This window comes from Hordeum vulgare, chromosome 1H, assembly GCF_904849725.1.
Source record: "Hordeum vulgare subsp. vulgare chromosome 1H, MorexV3_pseudomolecules_assembly, whole genome shotgun sequence".
NCBI lineage: Eukaryota > Viridiplantae > Streptophyta > Magnoliopsida > Poales > Poaceae > Hordeum > Hordeum vulgare.
In genome coordinates this window covers 314,199,836-314,210,634 of record NC_058518.1, presented here as the reverse complement: position 1 = coordinate 314,210,634, position 10,799 = coordinate 314,199,836, and positions in this window count along the sequence as shown.

Sequence of the window (10,799 nt, the reverse complement as noted above, 5' to 3'; positions counted from 1 at the left end):
TTGCCAGAATGACTGATCGTGAATGGATGTACACCGGTCACAATAGTCAAAGAGAGATCACCGATGAATGGTTGAGCAAAACCTATGAATTCGTGGAAACGACATTTTCTAAAGGCCAGCCAAAAACATGGTGCCCCTGCACTAAGTGCAAGAATTATTCGCGACAGACAAAGGATGTAATGGGTAAACACCTGCAGATGCGTGGTTTTACTCCCGACTATACCTTGTGGACATTTCATGGTGAGTCGGCCCAACGTAACAGAGACGAGGTGTTGTGTCGGTGCACCGATGATTATGGTACAGGGATTGAAGACATGGCGAATGACTTTGATGATGCTCGTTACAAGGATGAAGAGATGGAGGAATCCGCGAAAGCCTTCTATGCCATGTTGGAGTCTTCAAAACGTCTTCTTCACGAGCACACTAAGATTTCTCAGCTAGATGCCATCGCACAAGTAATGGCTCGAAAAGCCCAATTCAACATTGGAGGAGACTTGTTTGACTTAGTGATGACCCTATTTGGGCGCTTTCTACCCGAAGGTCATATTATGCCTTCAAACCTATATGAGTCAGACAAAATCAAGATGCCGTATGAGCAGATACATGCTTGTGAGAAAGGATGTGCTTTATTTAGGAAAGAGTATGGAGACGAAACATCTTGTCCGATGTGCAAGTCCTCCAGATATGTTGAGGTAGAAAACGGTGAAGGTGAGAAGAAGAAGAGCAAAATTCCCGTGAGTGTCCTACGGTATCTACCGATCCTACCAAGACTTCAACGACTTTACATGCTCGAAGAAACAACAAAACTGATGACATGGCACAAACATGGAATTAGGAAATAATTAGATGAACACAGAGTTCCGATGTTGGTACACCCTTCAGATGGTGACGCATGGAAGGCATTCGATAGTATACATAAGGAAAAAGCTAAAGAACCAAGGAATTGTCGAATCGCCATCAGCCTCGATGGGTTCAATCCTTTTGGTATGACGGCTACCCAATATAGTTGCTGGCATGTATTTGCCATTCCCCTCAATCTTCCACCATCATCCATTATGCAAAGAAAGCACATATTTCTGACGTTGATAGTTCCAGGGCCAAACTACCCGGGGAAGAATATGAGTGTGTACATGCAACCGCTGATGGATGACTTGAAAGAAGCTTGGGTGAATGGGGTCAACACATACGACGCAGCTAAGAAAGAGAACTTTCAAATGTATGTTTGGTACCAATACTCGTTGCATGATCTGCCTACATTTGCGCTTTTCATTGCCTGGTGTGTTCATGGAAGGTTCCCATGCCCACAATGCGAGGGAGGTGTCAAGTATTATGGAAGACTTGAAGAAGTCTACAAACTTCATTATTATGGTGAAAATCCTCCGAACGTTGTTGTGTTCAAATGTCATTGGTTTGATCCTACTAAGACAAGACGGACTCATGAACATCTTGGGCTAGTCGAAATTCGACAAGACAGGCAGTTAAGCGGTGCCGATGTCTATATTGTGGCTCAACAGGCCACCCAAGTTTTCTATCTGCCATACTGTCGTCAAAGTGTTAAGAACCTGGAAGGTTGGTATGTCGTGTTCGATGTGCCGCCACATCTTAGACCACCTCCCCCAAATGAAGACGATTATGAACCTCAAATGGACCCAATAACATATGATGGAGGATTCTTCCAAGAATCACGTGGTGTGAGACGTCATACCTGAAACTGCTCTACGTCCACCCTGAACACAGAGGAACAAGAATCACGTGATGATGAGGAAGAAGTGGAAGTAGAAGAGGTTACCAATGCGGATGAGCTATAATGCTTGATCGGTTACAAAAAGGCCTTCCACATGATGTCTCTGAACCCGATGACGATATCAGTCATGACGACACGTGTGATACTAATGATGATTTTGCTTCAATTGACCATGGAGAAGAGATAGATGATCCTGCCTATTAGTACTTTGTATGCATCCAAACATTGTTGTTTAATTATTCAATTATTAGTTGAGTTATTCATGTATTTATTATTGTTCGTTTAATTATTGTCCTTGAATTTGTACTAATTATTTAACTATTTATCGTTCCACGTGGTGAGACATGGGAGGTGGGGATAAGTTGAGGATAGCACCTGGGCAGCTACGGAGAACTTTGTTGCATAGCTTTGCCGAGGAGCCCCGTGGGAGAGGCGAAGGAAAGAAGAGAGCCAGATGACGTGATCATGGGAGAGGGAGGCTGTCTGATAGGAGCCAGTTGCCACCACCTTCGGCTACTTCTGTCTCAGCCACTTCACCCTTGCAGACGAGGGTGTCACCGGTGCGGGATCCTCCCGTCCAGGAGCAGACACCGATGCAGGGGGCTGAGGCGGAGGCTGAGGAGGAGGCTGAGGCGGAGGCTGTGGGGGCTGAGGCGGATGCTCAGGGAGAGAGGCGGAGCCCGTCTGCCGGCAAGTCGGTCTACCAACGTGGTATGACACGAGTTCCAGACCGATTGGAGTTGCAGCACAGGGCGTTCATTGAGCCAGATGGTGAGAAGTAAGTTGATATATATTGTGTACCTTAAATTTTATATTTCAGCAAGTAGCTAATGTCTTTGCCTTATCATTATGTAGGGGGTGGGATTACCCGAAGAATACCTGGAATCCAAACTGCCTCCTTGGTGCTTTACTTAGGGAGCACTTCCCTGGGATAGTGCAGTTGCCCGGTGAGGGTATGGTCCCCGAGCCAGGACTCAAGTGGGAGCATTACCAAGCCGCTCTGCTCCCGGAAAACACACATATGAATGGTGTTGTTTGCGTGAGCGTGGCCGACAAGGTGTTGGCTGATTTTTGGGTAACTATTATTTTAGTCAATAAAAAATATACAATGTTATATATTGTTATTTCCTTCCAAATTATTTCACTATTCATCTGTGCATCTATATGGCATAATTGCAGAGTTACTTTAGGGTCGCGGAGGGGACGGAGGAGGCGGCCAAGAAGAACCTCGTGAAAGAGTGCAAGAGTTTATTGAATAACACGAGGCACGAGCTGCATGTTCAGGTTGTTCGAGATTGGTACGGGCAAGGGGAGCCGAAGACAAAGACTGAATGTCAAAAGATTTACCTTGATAAGACCGAGTACATGGAGGTATGTACATTCCAAAGATCAATTCTTTAATAGTTTTGTTAGGGCTAGTTAGGTCTATTTAGTTATAATACTAGTTTCATTGTTCATTAACTTACATTCATAGGTGCCCCCGAGATGGTTGGCCGATAAGATGGATTGTTGGGAGATGATAGTGTACCGGTGGTGCACAGAGGCTTGGTTGAGCACCCACACTATGGCCAAGGACCGCCGTGCCCAATTGGTTTGTGTGCCACACCACCAAGGCAATGCCAACATCAAGCAATATGCCAAAAAATGGGTATGTGTGCCTTGTTTTGTTTCATCAATAATTCATTCGTTCATGATTTTTGTTGTACTAATTCTTTGTCTTTTCGTGTAGGCCAAACACAATAACCATCCCGAGCCTCAGGGATACACCATGTTTAGCATGGCCCATAAGGGCTCGTACAAGACGGCGAAGGCATATTCTGAGGGGATGGGCTATCGGCGTACACAAGCCTGTCCGCCTACAACAAGATGACGTCTTATTCTGAGGTGGTCAAACAGCTGCGTGGGCCTGACTTTGACCCGAGCCAGAATCCTATCGATCCAGAGGCGTTGATGATCTCTGGTGGCGGTAAGAGTCATGGCACGCTGGCCATGCGTGATGGCTTCGTCCCTATCACTGAGACTCTATCTCAGATCAAGGCGAGGCAAACGAGCTCCTCTCGTGTAATACGGCAACGCGCGAGGCCAGTTGATCTTGCCACTGAGGTTAGTTTTCTTCATTATTTCTTTCGTTCATTTGTCCGTGGATGGATGATGAAAATTCCTTTTGAGGAGTGGTTGCAGGCCGCACTTGAGAAGGAGAGGGAGGCCACCAGGCTCTTGTTGGAGGAGAGGGACCGAAATACGCAGAGGTTGCTTGAGGAGGAGAGGGCAGGCAATAATGCCCATGCGAAGGCCATGCATGACTTCGTTGCGGTAAGTCAGTTGTGTGAGAAGCAAGGCTATGTGTGAGAAGCAACAAGGTTATTTCTTTGACTCCTCGAAAACTAATTTGTAGGCTATGTGTGAGAAGGAAGGTTTGCCGCCCCCTCCGCCGATGCCTTCTCCGGTGGGAACGGTGAGTCCCTTTCAATGACCAACCTTGCACGGTCTTATACCATTGTCTATCGCCGTGCTAACCACATATTTTTACTCTCGCCTTGTTGCAGCATCATTCCAGAGTTGAATCCCACGATCCCTTTACTTCTCCTGGTGAGAGCCCTAGCAACCCAGTGACCAACCGAGATGGTGCTTCTCCTTCGTTTCTTGGCTCTAGCCTTAATATTATCCTTTGTCTTCCCATCTATGTCGAACAATGTAACAAAAATAGCCTCTCCGATATTCTTTTCAGTGTGCATCATGTCGATATTGTGTGGAAGAAGGAGGTCTTTGAAGTAAGGCAGATCCCAGAAGCATGGCTTGTGAGTCCAGGCGTGTTTTGAATTATACCCCTTGCAATACCCTGGACGCTCTAGATCAGGCTCGAGGGCATTTAACTGATCCAGGATCTATTGGCCTGTGAACGCAGATGGTGCCAAGTTTTTGACAACTTTACCTTTCGTAAAGTTCTTCTTGTCTTTTCTGAACTGATGGTCAGGATTCAGGAACTGTCTATGCAAGTCAAAGCAAGAATACTTCCGACCCTCCTGCAACCAATGAAACTGAAGAGCTGCCTTGCATTGGGGGCATGGGAACCTTCCATGCACACACCATCCAGAGAATAGCGCTTATGCTCGCAAGTCATGCATAGAGTACATGTACCACACATGCATTTTGAAGTTTTCTTTTCTAGCGGCATCGTATGTCTTGACCCCATTATCCCAAGCTTCTTCCAATTCATCCTTAAGCGGTTGCAGGTACACATTCATATTCTTCCCCGGATAATTGGGCCCTGGAATTATCAACGTCAGAAATATGTTCTTTCTTTGTATAATCTGCTCGGGGGGGGGGGGGGCGGAGATTGAGTGGAATGACAAATACAGGCCAACAACTGTATTGGGTTGCCGTCATGCCGAAGGGATTAAAACCATCCGTGGCGGCGCAGACTCGAGGATTCCTTGGATCTGCCGCTTTATCCTGATGCAATCCATCGAAATGTTTCCACGCTTCCCCATCCGATGTGTGTACCATCATCTTATTCCCATCTGCATCTGGTTCAGTTCTTTTGCCCAATTTGTGCCATGTCATCGGTGTGGCTGTCTCTTCGACCATGAAAAGACGTTGAAGTCTTGGTACGATTGGCATATACCGAAGAACACTAACTGTGATTTTGGTCTGCCTCTTCTCACCCATACCGTTGTCTACCACAAGATACCTGCAAGACTCACAATTGGGACAATAGTCCAAGTGTGCATACTCCTTCCTAAATAAGAGACATCCTTTATCACATGCATCTATCTTATCATAGGGCATCTTAAGTACATGAAGTATTTTGTCCGACTGGTACAGGTTTGCAGGCATGACATGGCCTTTGGGTAGGAAACGTCCAAATAGTGTCATCATCGCGTCGTAGCATTCTCTTCCCAAGTTAAACTAAGCCTTCAGAGCCATTACTTATGCAATTGCATCCAGCTGACAGAGCTCAGTGTGCTCATGGAGAGGACGTTTTGAAGACTCCAACATTTCATAAAAGGCCTTTGCAGATTCCTCCATCTCATCTTCCGAATCCCGAGCATCATCAAAGTTTTGCACCATGTCTTCGATCCCGGTACCATGCTCGTCCGTGCGACGACGGACCACCTCAGCTCTTTTGCGTTGTATAGACTCACCATGAAATGTCCACACCGTATAATTAGGCTTAAAACCCCTCCTCTGCAGGTGTTTAATCATTACAACCTCTGTCGTCTTTTTATAGTTGTCGCATCCAGGACAGGGGCAATAGTTTCTTTCCTGGCCATTTGCGAATGCGGCTTTCACAAATTCCTTTGTTTTTACAAACCATTCTTTCGTCATCTCTTTCTGACTAGGGTGACCGGTATACATCCACGCACGATCTCTCATCTTGCGTAGCTACTAAAGACAAAAGGAATATATTTATATATAATTTAGCATTTATATTCATCGTTTAATCAGGTTTGCCATTTTTATTACGACCTCGCAACCTACACGCTAATAGGTAAAGATAGGTCCTAATCCCACCCGAGTATGTGTAGATTGGGTTCGTTTTCCCATGCTCTGCTCCAGATCCAACGCAAAATTTCGGCAGCACCTCCCCGTTGTTCCCCTGATACACGTCTCCACAATAAACAGAGAGGATGTGCATCCGGAGAACAATGGGGGAGGCACTGACGAAATTCCGCATCGGATCCAGAGCACAGCATACGGGAAAACGAACCCAATCTACACATACTCGGGCTGTCCATGGATAATGTTGGACAATTCGAAAGGATGGCGGTTATAAATATGCAAAGACATGCATATTTATAGATGTCACCCTTTCTAACGGGAGACGCATACTGGTCACGCATACTAATGATTGAAGAAACCTATATATATAGATAGCAAGTTTCATTGGCACGAAGACCAGGACAGAGCAAATTAAGGGGGTAGGAGGAGAAGTCATTTGTGCTCACCAACAAACGTAGGGGCGGAGCTCGTCCAACACATGTGGAGGTCGTCGAACAACTGCACATTGAAATTCACCCGATCAACACAAATATGATGTTTTTATAAGATAATCAAAAAATATGTGACCTAAATCTTATTTTCTTTTTTCTTTCTTCTTCTTCTTCTTCTTCTTCTTCTTCTTATTTTCTTTTTTCTGTTTTCCTCTTATTCTTCTTCTCCTTCTTCTTCTTTTCTTCTCTTCTTCTTCTTCTTCTTCTTCTTCTTATTTTCTTTTTTCTTTTTTCCTCTTATTCTTCTTCTCCTTCTTCTTCTTTTCTTCTTGTCTTTTTCTTCTTCTTCTTCTTCTTCTTCTTCTTCTTCTTCTTCTTCTTCTTCTTCTTCTTCTTCTTCTTCTTCTTATTTTCTTATTTTCTTTTTTACTCTTATTCTTCTTCTCCTTCTTCTTGTTTTCTTCTTCTCTTCTTCTTCTTCTTCTTCTTCTTCTTCTTCTTCTTATTATTATTATTATTATTATTATTATTATTTTCTTTTTTCCTCTTATCCTTCTCTTCCTCTCCTATTTTCTTCTTCTTCTTCTTCTTTCTTCTCCTTCCCTTCCTTTTCCTTCTTCTTCTTATTTTTTTTCTTCTCCTTTCTCTTTCTTCTTCTTCTTCTCCTTCTTCTTCTTTCTCCTCTTCTTCTTCTCCTTCTTCTTTCCTCTCCTTCCCTTCCTTTTCCTTCTTCTTCTTCTTCTTCTTCTTCTTCTTCTTCTTCTTCTTCTTCTTCTTCTTCTTCTCCTTCCCTTCCTTTTCCTTCTTCTTCTTCTTCTTCTTCTTCTTCTTCTTCTTCTTCTTCTTTCTTCCCCTTCCCTTCCTTTTCCTTCTTCTTCTTAGTTTTTTTTCTTCTCCTTTCTCCTTCTTCTTCTCCTTTCTCCTTCTTCTTCTTCTCCTTTCTCCTTCTTCTTCTTCTCCTTTCTCCTTCTTCTTCTTATCCTTTCTCCTTCTTCTTCTTCTCCTTTTCTCCTTTACTAAACAGGAAACTAACCTAACTAAACCTAAACTAAAACTGAACCTAAACTAAACTAATTTAACAACCTAACTAACTAGCCTAACTAACCTAATAAACTAAAAAACTAACCTAACTAATTTAACATAAATAAAAATAAGAAAAACAAAAAAAATGGGGGGACTCACCGGCGGGGGCGGCTGGTGCGTCGGGGCAGCGAGGAGGACGGGTGCCACAGGCAGTAGGGCGTCGCCGGGGGCAGTGCGGTAGCGGGGGGCAGTGGTGGCGGCGGTGGGGTGCTGTGCGGCGGCGGGGGCAGTGGTGGCGGCGGTGGGGGGCAGGTGAGGGGGCGGCGCAGGGTGTGGCGCAGGGGTCGGCGTAGGGGGTGGCGCAGGGGTGGCCGGCCGCCGGTGGTGCAGGAGGGAGGCGCGCATGACGGTTTGAAGGAGAGACAGAGCGGGGAGTGGGGTAGTGGAGCGAGGGGCTATGGGATAACGACCGTCAGCTTGCCGTTTGCCCCCGGACGGAAAAGGGCCCACGGTGGATGGCAAAGGCCAGGCTGACGGCAAAGAGCCCGTCCGTTGGACCTGGCGAGGCCCAAGGTCTAGTGGGACCCATCTGCCCTCTTTGCCGTCTGCCCTAGGTCTCTTTGCCGTCCGCAGGCAGATGGCAAAGCCCTGGCCGATGGCAAATATTCTTTTTACCATCAGTGAGCCCTTTACCGTCCGCTTTAGGTCAGCTGACGGCAAAGAGGGTCTTTGCCATCAGCCAGCAGACGGCAAAGAACTGGCTGATGGCAAATTACTGTTTTCCAGTAGTGAGCTGAGCTGGGAGTTGAACTCCCGTAAGAGGCTATCACTGACAGAATTCTTCAATCACTTCCACCTAGCTAGAAGACCTTTGTGTTGAACTATAACATGCAAGGGATGAATAATTCACCCGGTGAGTTATTTGCGATGCTGAAAGTCAGAACTCCGAAAAGAACATCAAGTGTTGATGGTCAATAAGACCACTGGTTTCAAGAGAAACGGCAAAGGCAAGAAGGGTAACTCCAAGAAGAGCGGCAAAACTGTTGCCCCTCCGACGAAGAAACCCAAGGCTGGACCTAAGCCGGAAACAGAGTGCTATTATTGTAAGGGGATGGGTCACTGGAAGCGCAATTGCCCCAAGTATTTGGCTGATAAGAAGACGGCCAATGCCAAACCAGGTATATGTGATATACATGTTATTGATGTGTACCTAACCAACTCTCGTAGTAGTGCCTGGGTATTTGATACTGGTTCTGTTGCTCACATTTGCAACTCGAAGCAGGAACTACAGAATAAAAGAAGGCTGGTGAAGGATGAAGTGACGATGCGCGTGGGATATGGTTCCAAGGTTGATGCAATCGCCGTCGGCATGGTCTCACTTCAGTTACCATCGAGATTAGTTATGAACTTAAATAATTGTTATTTAGTGCGTGCGTTAAGCATGAACATTATATCTGGATCTTGTTGATTGCGAGATGGTTATTCATTTAAGTCAGAGAATAATGGTTGTTCTATTTTTATGAGTAATATCTTTATGGTCATGCACCCAATGTGAGGGGTTTGTTCATATTGAATCTTGATTGTGATGACACACATATCCATAACACTGAGACCAAAAGATATAGAGTTAACAATGATAGCGCCACATTTTTGTGGCACTCCCACTTAGGTCATATTGATGTAAAGCGCATGAAGAAACTCCATGCTGATGGGCTTTTGGTGTCACTTGATTTTCAATCACTTGACACGTGCGAACCATGCCTCATGGGAAAGATGACTAAGATTATGTTCTCTGGAATAATGGAGCGTGCAAGTGACTTGTTGGAAATCATACATACTGATGTGTGCGGACCAATGAGTGTGGAGGCGCGCGGCGGATATCGTTATTTTCTCACCTTCACTGATGACTTGAGTAGGTATGGATATATCTACTTGATGAAGTACAAGTCTGAAACGTTTGAAAAGTTCAAATAATTTTAGAGTGAAATTGAAAATCATCGTAGCAAGAAGATCAAGTTCCTACGATCTGATCGAGGGGGCGAATATCTGAGTTTCGAGTTTGGTGCTCCCTTAAGACAATGTGGAATCGTTTCATAGTTGACACTGCCTGGAACACCACAGCGTAATGGTGTGTCCGAACGTTGTAATCGTAGTTTGTTAGATATGGTATGATCTATGATGTCTCCTACCGATTTTCCATAATCGTTTTGGGGCTATACATTAGAGACTGCTGCATTCACTTTAAATAGGGCACCATTTAAATCTGTTGAGACGACACCATATGAGCTATGGCATCGCAAGAAGCCAAAGTTGTCGTTTCTTAAAGTTTGGGGATGTGGTGCTTATGTCAAAAAGGTTCAGTCTGAAAAGTTGGAACCCAAAGCGGAAAAGTGTGTCTTCATAGGTTACCCAAAAGAGATAGTTGGGTACACCTTCTATCTCAGATCCGAGGGCAAAGTGTTTGTTGCTAAGAACGGAGCTTTTCTTGAGAAAGAGTTTCTCTCAAAAGAATTGAGTGGGAGGAAGATAGAACTTGATGAGGTTGTGGAACCTCTGCTCCAACAGGATGGTGGCGCAGGGCAGAGGGAAATCTCTGTCGAGGCAACACCAGTTGAGGAGGAAGCTAATGATGATGATCATGAAGCTTCGAATCAAGTTACTGTCGGACCTTGCAGGTCGACAAGATCACGTACTGCTCCTGAGTGGTACAAGAATCCTGTCTTATCTATCATGTTGTTGGACAACGATGCGCCTGCAAATTATGAAGAAGCAATGGTGGGCCCGGATTCCAACAGATGGTTAGAAGCCATGAAATCCGAGATAGGGTCTATGTATGAAAACAAAGTGTGGACTTTGGAAGTATTACCTGAAGAACGTAAGGCTATTTAGAATAAATGGATCTTTAAAAAGAAGACGGACGAGGACGGTAATGTGACCATTTATAAAGCTTGACTTGTGGCAAAGGGTTTTTCACAAGTTCAAGGAGTTGACTACGAGGAGACATTATCACCGGTAGCGATGCTTAAGTCCGTCTGAATCCTGTTAGCAATAGCTGCATTTTTTGATTATGAAAGCTGGCAGATAGATGTCTAAACGGC